Consider the following 15884-nt stretch of genomic DNA (forward strand, 5'->3'; position numbering starts at 1 on the left):
GCTGGGAATGGGGCAGGATCCACAGTGGCCACAATTCCAGACCCTGGGGACCACCTGGTCCTTACTGGCCCCACAAAGCCAAGTGTCAACCCAGACACCCACTTCCTGTGTGTCATCAGCAAACAGATCTTCCCACAATCCAGGGCGCCTCATCCGTGGTGAGGATGCCAGGAGAGCTGGCCCCGCAACCACAAGTGTTCCTGGCGCATGTGCGGTGAGGGCAGGGGCACTGGTGGGGCTGAGAGATCGACGCAGAGCCGAGCTGTGGTCGGCTCCTTCCTTAGTAACTGCTGTGGAATAGCGAATGCTCCCCCACACACTGTTGGAGACGCCAACACGATGACAGGTGGGAGAGTCACGTCAACAGCAAGCTCTGAAGGTTGCCGGGACGGCTGCTTCCCACTCTTTCAACGACGCTTATCAAGTACGTAGCCTGTGCCAGGAATTGGGCACCACGGGCTGAAGGAAAGTCCCGGTCCTTGCCCCACAGAGTTTAAAATCGAATCTTGTTTTATTTTCAGTTGTTTACACGTGAGGGCAGAGAACCACTCTTACTTACTTCTGTGTTTCTCTCAGAATGTTGGCATTTAAAACTCTCAAGAAAATTCATTCATTGAATGATCACTGGTCAACCTTGAATTTTCCTTTTGTGAGCTAAGTTAAAGATGTATGCAGGATATAGTCTCTTCTCCTATTTTTTTAACAAACAGTTTTTCCTATCTTTCTAATAGTCATGGATTTTATCATGTTAGCATTCCTGCTGGAAGACGGCACTCAGACGAAATGTACATTTTAAGGCTGACTTTTTCAAAAAGTGTCCCCAGGTTTCCGGATGAAAATCCACACTTCCAGCCTCTTCGAGGATATTTCCTCAAATTTCCTCATCGGCTTAGAGTCACTCCTGTTACTTTCTGTATCAGAAATGACATTTTCCCAGCCCAGCTTCCTTATCCAGACTCACGCAGTGCACTGTCTAAAGGAAGAAACCGTAAGTCTGGTCCTTGGAAGGCATCACTTCAGGATCATCTTCTAGGTGGTCCAAGGAGCAGAAGAATCTCCCCACCGCCGAGAACCTGCGTCCTGATAGGCCCCGCCCCGTAAACTCTGTCTCAAACTTGGTTCCATAGACTCTGGACCATCTTCACGGGGGCAGTAGTGACTCGCTCCCTGTGGCTCTGGAGGGCTCAGGTCCTTGCGGGTGCAGGAAGCCCCAGAGGGGTCAGCAGCCCTGAGTCACCAAGGATGGGCCCCTCAGGGGCCAGGGCGGGGGCAGGCGGCAATGCCACAGGCCTCGAGTGGGGTAGGATTTAGGAGGTGGACTAGGTGGCCCTTGAGCCTGCTGGCCTCCAGCATTCCACCCCCTTGTGCTTGCAGGTGGGTTGTAAAAGTGCAATTCCCATGAAGGGCAGGGGCAGCGCTCCTTTCTTAGACGCCCATCGGACAGTTGCTTACACTCGGTCATTCAGAGAAACGTGTTTGAATAATCGGCAGGTGAGAAGAGCTGGGGCCATTTTGGAAGAAGTCTTCAGATGCTGTAATCCTGAAGGAACTGGAACAGTGGATGCCTTTGGAAGAATGGAGAGATCAGAGAAACAGAAAAGACTTTTCACAGATGGACCCAACTGAGTCTGAGGGCTTAATATTTAATCAGAGAATTGCTGCTGCTTAATCAGGGAGAGATGCATTAGTCAGTGTAATCTACCAAGACATTTCTTATCTTGAAAAAAATAAGGGGGCCGTAGGGTTCTTACACTACACGATTATAACAAAACAAAAGCCACGTGGAGCTAAAGGCAGAAGCACGGCGCGGAGGACAGGAGAAAAGAAGGAAATTTAGGAGATTATCACCTGATATCTGGATGAGTGGAAATTTCTTGTTTGCTGTTTCCTTTTTTGTTTGAAGTAGATAAACAATAAAAGAAATCACAAGAAGGTGATGTTCTGGATAGGATGAAATAAATGTTTAAAACATTATTTGAAAAGCACATGAGATGATTTATAACCTGGGGAGCAGGAGTTAGGGAAGAGAATTTCTACAAACAAACAAAGAGTTAATTTCCTAAGTGACGAAATCTCAAGAGAAATCAGTAAAGTCTTTTGTTTTCCTTAATTGAAAAGTGGTTGAAGGAAATGAGTAGATTATTTACAAGGAGATTCCTGATAAACCAACTTAAAAATTATTCAAATTTGCTGGTGATTAGTGAGAGACAAGTTATCACAACAGTGAGATATTTGTTACTTACTAAATTAGAAAAGTTTAAAAATAACGACAATAGTTATTGCCTGTCCGGGAAGAGTGCGGCGAGCTTTGCTTCTGCTACTTAAGGGGTAACTGGCACATTCTTTCTTGACTCACAAAATTTGACCCAGTGATTCCTTTTCTTAGTATCTGTTTTACTTTTCTTAGTATCAGGAAACAGTCAAACTGACCACCAAAGACTTCTTGGTAAAGGTACTCGTCTTGATATTACCCATAACAGTGAAAAAATGCACAAGTCTTACGTCCAACCACAGGGAATAATTAAATCGTGCCAGATCACTCAACAGATAATTGTACCGCCAGGAAAATACCTCTCGAAAATTGTCAACGACACGTACAAAATTTTACAACACAATATTAACTGAAAAAAAATCAGGATACAAAATTGCACATGCAGTATAATTCCAATTATGTAAATCTCTGTGCATAAGCCCAGCAGAAAATGCAGATGAATTTAACAGTGCTTACCCCTGGGTTGTGGCATTATAGGCCTTTAGAATACATTTCTGCTTTAAAATATGTCTCTTCTTTATACTTCCTTATAAGCATGTATCACTTCCTAAAAATAATAGTAATGACAAGCACTCAACCCAAAGACAGCCACGTCAGTAGAGGCCCAGAGGGCCAAGAAGTGATACTGCTTAACCAGCGAGAGGATGCTTCAAACATATGCAGGAACACGTGGTCTCCAAGCATCAGCACAGGGAGATCTTAGTAATAACTCATATCTGCCCCTCGTGTCACAGTTGAGGAAACCAAGGCCCTTGCTTGAAACTCAAGGGAGGGAGATTATCACCCAGAGTGAAAGATTTCCGGTTTTGATATTCCATAGCAGGTCATTTTTAGACCGGGACTGACGTCATTGTCTCGGAGACCTGAGCACCGTCTCTCCGAAAGGCAACAGGGGCGCAGAGCAGCGAGGGCTGAGCGACGCTTTTAAGCAAGGCCACCTGGGCCTCGTGCGTATGCTCTTAACCCAATGCATCGCGCCTCTGTTTTCTGAGGACAGCAGCTTCTTTCTCATCTTCCTTTCTCAGTAAATAATATGCAGATGCTCTAACCCAGCGGTCCCCAACCTTTTTGGCACCAGGGACCAGTTTTGCGGAAGACAATTTTTCCATGGACTCAGGTGGGTGGGTTGGTTCAGGCTGTGATACGAGCGATGGGGAGCGATGGGCAGCGGGAGGTGAACCTTCGCTCTCCCACTACTCACCTCCTGCTGTGCGGCCCAGTTCCTAACAGGCCGAGGCCCAGGGTTCGGGGACCCTTGGTCTAAACTACACTCTGCAAGTAATTCCTACTGGGAAATTCTACAAGTTATTAAAGTCTAGAAGTTCAGTGCTTCTTCACTATATATATATATATATATATATATATATATGATCATGGATCTCTGTGATTCTGAGCAAAGCTGTATTCTACTGACACATGCTTATAGACATTTGCATACAGTTGTGGTATATCGCACCAGAGACAACTATCTTTTTTTTTTTTTTTTTTTTGCGGTACGCGGGCCTCTCACTGCTGTGGCCTCTCCCGTTGCGGAGCACAGGCTCCAGATGCGCAGGCTCAGCGGCCATGGCTCACGGGCCCAGCCGCTCCGCGGCATGTGGGATCTTCCCGGACCGGGGCACGAACCCGCGTCCCCTGCATCAGCAGGCGGACTCTCAACCACTGCGCCACCAGGGAAGCCCCGACAACTATCTTTAATAAAAACAAATGTCCACATTTTGCAGGAAATGTCTTTTAGCCTTCATTTTTTCTCATGCAAAAATTGATTTCCAGTTCATGTAAGATACCTTACACAAATGTTCGTTAGACCAGTAAGACAAAAAAGTGCACTTAAATAACAGAAAAAGTCAACGAGAAGATTTCCACAGACGGACTTAAGTGAGTTGAAAGTGGAGCTGGCACTTGGACATGGCAGCCTGTCATCCTTGACCTCCGAGGTGGCTCACCCGTCCACGCTCCCTGCACGGGCACAGTCTTCCCGTGTCTATAACATGCACAGCATCTGGGGTGGTGGTGGACTCAGTGGGAAGCACAGGGAAAAGTTCATCTACTCCATCTTGCTGGAAGAAGCCCCAGGTTCCTTTTTAAAGAGAAATGGAAAGGTATTTTCTTCTGGACTTTTGTCTGCAGAAATATGGGAGAGGCAGCCCTGAATTTCTGAAGCAGCACAAGGCTCTCTTCCGTGGAAACTTTGCAGTCGCACTCAACGTGGTGGTGGTGGGACTTTTAATCACATTGCTTACCTTGCCCATATGTCAGCAGAATTCACCAAGCGAGCCGAGCTGTGAATTACATCTCTCCTGTCAAACTGTCCCCAGAGCCACCTCCTCTTCTCCCGCAAATCGAAGTGTATGTACGAGTTTCAAGTGGGCACCTAAGAACAGATTGAAAAGCAAAAGGATTTCTACGGAGAAAAATCTTACATCCTACTTCCATTTCTTGACAAAAAGTCTCTTGAAAGGCAGTAATTCAAGACTGTCTCTTATGAATTTGATAAATCCATGGTCATAGACATTTTCCAGGTAATTGATGGTGTTGGAGTGTAATCTGATATTGGATGCGAAGAGACAGGATGGTTCATGGCACTTATTCCTACACCAAAAGCAGCACAGCCAGATGGGTTGTCAGACACAGGAGGCATCCTGTCTGTGTATTGAATACTAAGATTATTATTAGAGTCAGACTTACTCTTAGAATGAAAACTTTCCACAATTTCAAAGATACGTACATCCTTTGAAGTTTAAAAAAGAAGCAGGAGATGGAAGAGAAGGACAGGCAAGCGTACAGATCACGATGGCAGAGTGTGAAACTGAGCAGGACCCTGTGGGACCCTCCCGGGGACAAATCCTTTCCATGTCCCCCACTTCCTGTTTGGAGGAAATAGGTATCATTCAGCCTCCTAGAGCTTCCCTGAGTTCCAAGGTACAGATTCAAACAGTTGTTAATCAGAGAAGGGAGGGAATGCAGAAAAAAGGGAGGAATAGTCAAGAAATGGTTATCCAACAATTAAAGCAGAGTCCTGGCTCCTCCTCAAGGGATATACATAACAATATCTTTGAGTTCTTCTGCAGGAACTGAGGCCTGCACCCGGGCTGAGGATGGTAACTTCAGGCTTAGCACAAGATCCCTGGAGCACCACCACTAAAAAACCAGAAGAAAGTCATACACCCTGCAGCCCTCACCTGAAATTTTGCCTAGAAACACTTTCCCCCCAAAGCCATCAGTGAGCGAGGGTTTTTAGACCTTGAACAACCTGTTCTCATTGCTTGGCCCTTGCAATAAAACTTTCTTTGCTCCAAACTCTGATGTTTCAGTTTGTTTGGCCTCGCTGTATGTCGGGCACGTGAACTTGTGTTTGGTAACAAGTGGACACAGTGGAAAGCAGGTACCAGTGGAGTCATCTGGGCGCATGAGGAGGGGACACCTGCTCAGGTGTGTCACATGAAAGGGCTGCATCATTAAACAGAGGCAGTGCTTCCCTTCCATTCCTCCACTCTAAGCTACAAATCCAGTTTCTTCCAGGACCCAGGATTTTTTTCATGGCTTCCCACTTTTATGTGGCTTTTTCTACTTGGCAGGAAATGAGCAGCCTTTCAGGGTGTTTCAAGGCAAAGTTTTTGCCTTGGGACCAGTTTGAGTTTTGCTTAAATTACAGTCTTTTCAAAAAGAGCAATTCTCCTCTGAAATGATCCAAATTCTCCAATGTACTTATGCAGATGCACAGAAGTAAAGCACTGCTAAGTGTGTCAGTTGCCAACAACCTTAACAAGAAGCTCTGTGCCCTTTGACTCCCACTCCACTCAGGGACAGAAGTAAATTCCAGGACACTTTCTCTCTGCTGTGCTTTCCTTTCTTTGCTTACCTCAATTATGTTAAAAGAAATGTCAAAAAAAACATCAATAATGACAAAGTAGTTTTTAAAAATTCTGGCTGCTGGACATAAAGATTATTAGAGGCTATAACATGGTGGTAATGATTGGTATTCTACCTGATTCTGTTAGGGAATTGTTGAAAGAAACCACTGCCTTGGCCAGGCACAATGATAACCGCTTGCATGACTTGTCTCAGCAGGAGGTCTGATAAGGAACATGATGCTACTGCCACCAAAAACTACCTGGGAGAATTCGGGAGGGGACACAAGAGGGCGGAGACACCAGCCCATAATATGTCCTGCCAACCTCCCAAAAACCCTCGTGCTGGAGTCCCTCTTGGATGAGAGATATTCGTGCCCCCAGGAAGGACCCTGAGTCAGACCAAATACGGGCCAAGCAAGACGATTGGCCAGAGACAACCTGAAAACTAACCCCATCCCCATAAATCCTGAGACTGCGAGCCAGCTACCAGCCAGCTACTTCATTCTTCATTCTTACTTCTTTTCATCTAGGAGAAGAATCAGCAGGTCAGGTAAGGCATGGTGCGGATTGAGTGGAGCATGTCAGAAGTTAGGTTAAATTGCCTGGTGATCACATTCCTGTAATCAGGTTCTTTTTAAGGTTAGAGGGGAACAGGAACGGGCAAACAAGAAAAGGGCAGGGCTTCCCTGGTGGCGCAGTGGTTGAGAGTCCGCCTGCTGATGCAGGGGACACGGGTTCGTACCCCGGTCCGGGAAGATCCCACATGCTGCGGAGTGGCTGGGCCCGTGAGCCATGGCCGCTGAGCCTGCGCGTCCGGAGCCTGTGCTCCGCAATGGGAGCGGCCACAACAGTGAGAGGCCCGTGTACCGCACCAAAAAAAAAAAAAAAAGAAAGAAAAAGACAAAAGAGTTGCTTTCAAAACCATGGCTGCGGTGGGAGCAGCCCCACAGTCTTGCCCAACGGGCTTGGGGATCCCAGACTCAGCACTTCCTATGAGACAAGCGCCATGACACATCAGGTCCATGAACTACACACTGGTATTATGGTATTTTTATGGATAAGGAAACCAAGTCTTGGCGACGTGAAACAACTTGCCCAAGGTCACCGAGAGGAGGTGTAGCAGGATTTAGCCCAGGTGGTCTGACTCTGCACCCCACAGTCTGAACCCCTGAAGAAGCAATAATAAGTCAGTGAAGTTCTTGCACAGAGGATTATGGCAAGCGATGCCCTAGACCCGTGAGGCTACTGAGCCCTTGAAATGGGGCTGAGCAAGGCTGAGACGGGCTCTAAGGCTGAAACACGCGCTAGAGTTCAAAGACTTCGTGTGAAAAAAATGGGAAATGTTTCATTAACGATTTTTATATTGATTACATGTTTTAACAATAATATTTTTGATATATTGGATTAAATAAAATACTATTGAAGTTAGTTTCGCCTGTTTCATTTTTTTTTAAATGTGGCTGCTAGAAAAATGTTGTTGTGGGTTTTTTGTTTTTTTGGCTTCACCCTGACCAGGAATCGAACCCACGCCCCCTTCAGTGGAAGCACGGAGTCTTAACCACCGGACCACCGGGGAAGTCCTCAGAAAACTGTTAAAAAGTGATATTAGTGGCTTGCCTCACTGTGTGGAAAATACAACTGTATTTTATTGTGTGGTAGCATTTCTGTTGCTCAGTAAAGTGTTGCTTTGACGAATCAGACCAGGAGAGGGATTAGGAGAAGAACCAGGATCCCTGGAGAGCAGGGACCAGGCACCCAGACAGCCCAGGGCAGCACCCACTGGGGTCTCTTTAGCCTGAGTCATCCAAGCACAAGGGATGAGTAATTGAAAAATATTGTCATTTGTCCCAATCATCATTCCCCCTGCAACCGACTGGGCCCACTGAAGTGTGCCCCTCCTGTTGACAATCCTGAAGATTAACTCTGTGGGGGGCAGCCTGGAGGAAGACTGGCTCATTTTCCCGTTTGTGATGCTAAAGGGATTACACACTGTGCAGTGGAGGTGGGTGGGCGGAAACCTTTCATTAGTTCACTGAGCACAGAGGCAGTTTTTTTTCCAATAGAGCAGATAAAAAGCAAACTCTGAGAAGAGAAGTTACTCTTTAACGTGGAGGGTTCCTACTTTCCTGTAAAGTGGCGGTGTGTCTTTACTTTTGAGCAAATGAAGGCAAGGTGCCGTGAGAACAGCTGCTGCAGTCTTTGCTATATATTGATGGGCATTATCTCCAGTGTCCACAGTGGAGGGGGGATATTTGGATTTTGATCTTTTCTCAAGAATGGGGTCAGATCTAAAGTGCTGGTTCCTGTGTATGTGTTGAAAGCACCTGCCTGCTGGACTTTCACTTTCAGAGCGTACTGCCAAGCTTTCCCTCTACGCTGAGGTCTCATTCCTCTGCAGCCCCAGTTCTAGGCCCCCCGGTGCTCAGGGGAGCTTGGGGGGGGTGGTCTGAGGGGCAAGCGCCCCAGCTATTAGCATGGCGCCTGTGCCATCCGCTGCTGCTGTGGCTGAAATGGGAATAGGGTGGAGAGGATGTGACTTGAACACCAAAGGCATCTCCCGTGCTCATTAACTGCTGCTCCAAGTTCAGAGGAGAGAGAATGTTCACTCTCCTTCCAGGTAATGTTCCATTTTTCTTCACAAAACAGGAACAACAAAGCTCTGTTTTTCTTTCAAGGCTCGTGTTCTCTTGAGAAAAGCTTCCCTCTTCCTTATCTGTTATCTACTCTTGTCCTGGTCGCCCTGAAGACGGTGTTTGGACAGTATGATGCTCTCCTGGGCCCGAATGCCCGCCTGCATCTGGAGTGACCTAGGTCCTTGGGAACGAGCCATCCGAATGCCTGGGCCTCGTGCCTTGTTCTCACCTCTACACGCTGCAGCCCCCGCACCCAGTTTCGCCGTGGCACGGGGGCATCTCTGAGACCCGAAACTAACATGTGCCCTGGCGCCTGTCATTCTGCATCGCATGTCCTGGTTCCCAGCACCCCTCTTGGACCTCATCAGGGCCAGCAGCCCCGGGTCCTTATTCTGCCCCACCAGTTCCTTCTCGTCTTCACGTCCATCTCCACCTGGTCTGGATCAACAACACGTCACTTTATCTGAGCCCCGTGTCCTTCCCTAGGAAGACAGTTATCCTTTCCTGCCTGCTCCATCACCTGCCAGGCCCTGCTGATGGGGAGGAAAAAGAAAAACCCTTGAGAAAGACAACGAAATGACAAATGTAAGTTAGATACGCAAATACATATGTATAATGACAAGAGAAATCACAACAAATTACAAAATCTGAAAATAATGACAACTACCAGAAACATCACAAACCCCTTCCCCCAGCAGAGAATCCACCGTACGTGTGTCAGCAGCCTGACATTCACAGGATCCTTTGTATTTTTACTACATTTTTGACCGTGGGCTCTTCAATGACTCTTCACTTAACGTGGTTTTGCAAAACATTTTCTACATAGAATAATAAGATGAATCAGTTCTTTCCTCGAGCACGGTAGATCAAACTTTTTTTTTCTTTTTAATCGATAGCTTAGACAATTGCTTTCAGCTTCCCGACTTCTTGGGAACGTTGTGTACATTTTAGGACTGTGGTCAAATGTGGGAAAATCTCGTCAGGTTTCTTTCATATACGAACCCTAATACTTCAGGGCATTTGAGTGTCCTATGCAGCTGCTGAATCTCAATGAGTCACTGAGCTGCCAACACTCGTTAACTAGTTTGTCATTGACGGACTCATGCGGTATGAGTCTTATGTTATCTTCTTTGATGCAAACATTCGTGTCATCTGAGCAGAGAATATAAATACTTCCCCGGTGAGTTTATGTGAGTGCGTGAGAGCAGTGGACTGGGTGGGGAAAGGGGCTCTAGGCAGTCCTGCTAATTGTGTGCCATATGGGATGGGAATTTTGATAAATTCTATTCCACGCCATTTCAGTCAAAAGTAATTGCAGGGCTTCCCTGGTGGCGCAGTGGTTGACAGTCCGCCTGCCGATGCAGGGGACGCGGGTTCGTGCCCCGGTCCGGGAAGATCCCACGTGCCGCGGAGCGGCTGGGCCCGTGAGCCATGGCCGCTGAGCCTGCGCGTCCGGAGCCTGTGCTCCGCAACGGGAGAGGCCACAACGGTGAGAGGCCCGCGTACCGCAAAAAAAATAAATATAGAGGGACTTCACTAGGGTCCCTCCCAGGGCTTTGGGAGGAGAGGAGCCATCTGGGGACCTAGAGTTTGGAGGCGTCATGGGGCTCCAGGAGCCCCATCAATGTCCCGACCGCAAACCTGCAGGTGCTCCTGCCTCTGACACTTCCCTGGCTCCTTCCCGTGCACTGGGCTCCAGAGGCGCCCTCCCTCTGGTCCTATCTCATCCTCCTACCTGGGCACCTCCTCCAGGTGAGCTCTTTGTGCATCTCTGGCAGGTGTCCTCCAGGAGTGTCCTCCCCTCGGCATTCACATGGCTGTGTCTCTTGTCAAAAATCTCTCTCTGGAATCCATGCCCAGAGCCAGGGTTCCCCACCACACGCTCTTTTCCTTCAGAAATAAGCGTCATAGAAAAGAATGCTTTGCTTTAGGTCTTCTCACCTCTTCAGCTCGCGTTCTTCCCTCGAAGTGTGACATCTGAAAGAGGGCTTCGGCCTTGGCGGGAAAGCCAGCGCACGTTTTCTCCCTTTCATCTCCCTCTTCTGGAAGAATCTGGCACCATCTCCATGCTTTAATTTTCAAGATGTTTTCTCTTGGCTTCTTTGACCCCACATTCTCCCATTTCTGCTCAGACATCTCAGACATCTTCTCACTCTCCCCAGAGTCTCTCCTCCAGTGCCCTCCTAGGACTTCCCCCTGTCCCTCCTCTCATGCCACCGTCACAATGCTTCCCTTGGAGGCTCAGCCACTCTCTTGGCTTTAGGTACCATCTTTTACTCATGAGACCCCAACTCTATTGCTCTTGACCCTAATTTCTGACGATCTACATAGTTTCATTCACAACCTCTCAAACTCAGGTGTTCGAAAGTCTCCCACCCCTTTTCCTTTGAGACTCACTCTACTTTCTCTGTCCCCTACTGGAACTAACCATGGCTTCTGGGGTCCCGCTTTCCGGAGCCAGAGACCTGGCTACCCCATCCTTCCCCTTAAGTCCAGCATCTAGTTATCCCTCATCCCACTGTCCCTTTCACACAGTGCTCACAGCATCGTAGCCTCCTCCCCGACCGTGGTTAACACCCTCCCAGCCCACCAGCCACTTCCCGCCCAAGCCTTTGTTCTCACAGCTTCTCTCCTCTGTAATCCTACATTTTCCTCTTCCCCCCTGCACGGCTGGCCAGCTCTCAATCTCCCTGGCCTCTGCCCCCCAGGACTGTCCCCTGGCCCCCAGCTAGGCCAGAAAGTGGAAGCTCCTGTGGACAAGGCTCCACGTGCACGAGGCCGCCGTGCCTGGGGACGGTCAGTCCTTGTGTCCAGGATGCAATGACAGCACTCTCAGTGTGGCCTTCTGCCCCTGACCTGGGGGACCAGGCACATGGCATCCATCCATGGGGGCCGTGCTGGAAGTCCACCTCGCCCATGCTGTTCCCCCTCCAGGTGTGACAGCCTGGCAGAGTGGCCTCTGAGCTCCTAAATTCTGTCTCTTCCCCCACGAGATTCCCAGAGGCAGAAGGAAGGTCCACTGCAGTTATGACAGGGACCAAACTCTTGTCTTAAGCGTTCCTGGTGGTGGCCAGAAAGGGGAGTGGCGAGGAGAGAAGCGAGGGAGGGGAAGTGTTATTTAGAGGCAAGTTTCTTGTGAAAGGGGTTTTGGGGGCACTGTGGGGAGATTAATGGTGCCGGGATCAGGCAGAAATTTTGCTCTGAGTTACACGATGTCATTTCTTGATACAGCCCCTTAAAAAATGCCTTCCTTGAATACTCGTGCACTTTAAGGCTTCTAGAGGTAAATGTATTTCTTTCAGATGTGGAACTAGGCTGAGATGGGCCTTAAAGCAAGTAGCAAAAAGGCCAGATTTATTTGGGCTTCATAACACCTTGGAACTAACCTGTGACTGACTGGGTGTTTCACATGAAAAACATGAATAGGAAAAGAAATGTTGTAGCAAATCCATGTTCCTCTGCATAATTTTATCAGATGGCTACTTTGTTCAATGTATATTTTATGATTAAATTCTGTCCCTATGCTAGAATTTAGATAATACGAAAGTGGAGGAAGTGCTGGGGAAACCACACCTTTTTTGGTCACTATTTCCCTCCACAGTGAACCTACACGTGCCAGGCAGAGAGCAGATGCAAAATGCATCTTTGTCTCAAAAATTAGAAAATTTGCTCTATTTTTCTAGTCATATGTTAAGGTATGAATGGTACCTGCTCCCCTTATTTAATAGTTGTTTTGTAGTATTTTTCTAGTGGAGAAATTTCTCATTTACAAGCTATACCCCCAGGATGCCAGATCAAGATGCTTAAAGGTGGAAAAATTGAACAAGAACTGCCCGCCTTTCTCTATTCTCCACCCTCCCCTCCCCCTCTCCTCCCCTCCCCTCCCCTCCCCTCCCCCTCCTTCTCTCTTTCTGTCTCCCTCTCCCTCTAATGAGATGCCAAAGGAAGGATGAGGTAGCCCACCCCCTCACACTGGAGGTGCTTGAGGCTGAGTTCCACATAGACCAACAGCATGATCTTGGCTGGAAGGGACCTCAACAGGGCTGTGGGAGAACCCACCTGCCTTCCTCATTGCGGTGCCCTGGCCTGATCTGGACTCAGGTCGGCTCCCCAGGCTCTGCGGGGGTCCTCACTCACCTGGAGGGGGCAGACGCACCAGCCACGGGACCAGGGTCTGCACAAGAAGCCTTTCTGGACCCTGGCTACTGGTGTGGATCCAAGGACGCTGTGCGTCGGGGCGCCAGCGCAGGCCCGGCTCACAGTGGGCTCCGCGAACGTTGGTTTCCCTTCTCCTGCCCCTGTGGCCTGATTTCTGTGGCTATAATTAGTGCGATATTGAAGATCAGTGATCAGAAGCTCAGCTGCACCCACCCAAGTGCTCTGGCGGGGTGAAGGAGAGAGACGAAAACATCTGCTCAAATTGCCATGGTGACTGCAAGAAAGCGGGGGGGGGGGGGGGTGGGGGCGGGTGGGGGGGGGGGAGAGGTAGTGGTTGGGGGAGAGAGAGAGGGAGAAGGGGAAGGCCTGAGCTTCTTGTTGTACTTTACTGGCCCATGTTACAGGGAACAGGTCCCTGGGGACGACAAGGCAGGGGCAGATGCAGGCCACCCGGTCCTGTCCCTCACTTGCGCTAAGCACCCGGGAACACGAGCATCTCTTCCCCGGCAGCAGCTGCCTCATCGTACAGCAGCAGGAGGAGCTCCCTTGTCCCAGGGGCGTCAGCGTCTTCCTACAGAAGTGTGACCCCGGGGCGCCCAGGTCCTCGGGGAGGCACAGCTTGTGTCCGGCCAGTGTCCAGCGAGGCTCCTGACATGAGTGCTTCGTGGCTCTGCTTAGGACAAACGAGCCCAGCCATGACCTTGGACACAGTGACCAGCCTGCGACAGAGCCTGGGAGCTGCACAGGTGCCCCTGCAGACGCTGGGGTGCCTCCACGCCTGGCCTCGCTCCCCTCAGTTCCTGGGACGGCACTCTGGACAGGGGACAGGAAGCTTGCAGTGAGTCCTACAGCCCCGGCTCCCGGAAAGGAGAAGCACTGAGGAGATGGTCTTTCTACGCATCACGTGCCCTTTCTCGGGGAGAAGAGATGGTGCCTTTACTCAGGCAGTGAGCTGTGAGCTTCACACCAGTGAGCACAGGGGCTGAGGGTGTGGGCGGGGACGTTCTTGAGAACGCCCTAGAGCCAGTTCTGTGGCTGTGGGACTCACCTTCCCTCCTGCCTGTAACCGTCAGGAAAGGGGAGAGGCGGTGCCCCGGTTGACTGGATCTAGGTAGCGTGCTCGCCCCCCAGCAGTCTTTGCTTCCGAATCTCCGATCCTGTTCTCCTGGGCAGAGACTGTGGGTAGAGGACCCCCTGGAAGCCTCCTTCTCCATCAAAGGCAAGAGCATGGCCCCCTCCACACCAACAACCCACGCAGGCACTGCTCCACTCCCATCGCACTGACTGCGGCGCCCACCCACCTCCTAGCAGTCCTCACCCCTTACTAGGATGACCGTCAAAGCCAACAGCCCTTGTCTGTGGTCCTGGCCTCTACGCTCCTTCGTCTCTCCTGCCTGGTTAGTCTTACTAAAGCATCGCTCAGATTATTCCCCTAATCAAAACGCCTCGGTATCGCTCCGTGGACTAGATTAGCCAAGGCAAATAGAGTCCAAGTCGCCTGCCCACCCCGAATGACCCGTGATGCCTTCCCGGAGCGCTGCTTTGGGAATGACTGAGAGGCCAGTGGTCAGGAAATGCGCTCTGGTCCACAAGGGATGCTTTCCTGGGAAAGGAGGAGCATGGCCACCATGCAGGTGCCTTCGTGGTCTCCTCATCTAAACTCCCTTTAAACTCCCTTATCTAAACCCTTATCTAAACTCCTTTGCTGGGCCCCCGTCAGGACACACGAGGAGCTGCTATTGCTACTTAGACTATAAGTTTCCCTCCACTTGCTCCCTGCTGCGCACTCCGCCTCTGACCATCTGGCGCCAGCACCTCCCCCAAGCCTCCTCGAAAGCAGAGGTGGAGGCACATTTACGGGATGGACATCACACAGCGCGTCTGCATGAAATCACCATGGGGCAGATGAATGGATGTATCATGGGGAGAGAAGGGAGAAAGTTTCCCCTCCATCTCTTTCCTGATTTGAAAGAGGCTTCCAGGGCCCTGAATGGGACGATGGCAAGGAGTTTCCATGCTCTCCTGTGAGATTCCGCAGTTCAGAATGAAACCAGTCTCCAGCCGAGACCCACCCTTGCTTAGCTGTCCCCAGCCCCACCCTCTTCCTTCACCCGCATCCTCAGGGCCATCCCCACAACACATCAATGGACCATGCATTCCCATCTCCAGTGCTGGTTCTAGGGGACCAGACCTGGGCCAGTAGCTATGCAGATTTCATAAAGTCTGGGTGTCTGGGGGATTTCTTAGACTGCATCTTAAGCATTTGAGATCCTCACATCCCAGTGCTCATACCACATTCTCCTGATGCCAGAATGGTGAACAGCTAAGCTATGAACCCCCTCTCCCACCACTCTCTTGATGGCCGTAGACACTCCCAACTTCTTCTCTCCCACAGACACACTACTGGGTCTAAAGTTATATTAGAAAAGAAAACCCAGCTATATTCTTAAGGTGAGAAAAACAACACTCTTAGAGGTGCTGAAAGTACGTTTGGCCTGGTGTGAGCTCCCTGCGCTAGAAATGTCTGTGCACAGGGGCTAGGTTCGCCCGGGGGGCACACTGCAGCCCCGGGTCCCGCCCAGAGCCCAGACAAGCAGGCCCTTCCGGAGGGTCACTACTGTCGCTCTCCACCTATGGCTGAAAGACAGGGAATCCAGTCTTGTCCGGGATCTCCTCCGTATGCCCAGCTGTCCTTTCCGGAGGTCACGCCACCCCGCACGTCATAACCCCCCTACCCCGAGACACTCACCCCAGAGCCTCCCCAAGGCCCCAGTGCTGTCCTTTCGTGGTTATGCTGGAAATTTCCACTGTAGGCTGAACAGAGACTAGATAATCGATAGTTCCCTCTTCTGCAGGAAAAACACAAATTCTCTAAAGCACTTGAACTCTGATCCCAGCTCCCCATTTACTGTTGAGCTCTTTACCACCTGTCCCCATTTTACTACCAGAAACCAAAGCATCCATTAT

Source organism: Tursiops truncatus, chromosome 16, assembly GCF_011762595.2.
Source record: "Tursiops truncatus isolate mTurTru1 chromosome 16, mTurTru1.mat.Y, whole genome shotgun sequence".
Lineage (NCBI taxonomy): Eukaryota > Metazoa > Chordata > Mammalia > Artiodactyla > Delphinidae > Tursiops > Tursiops truncatus.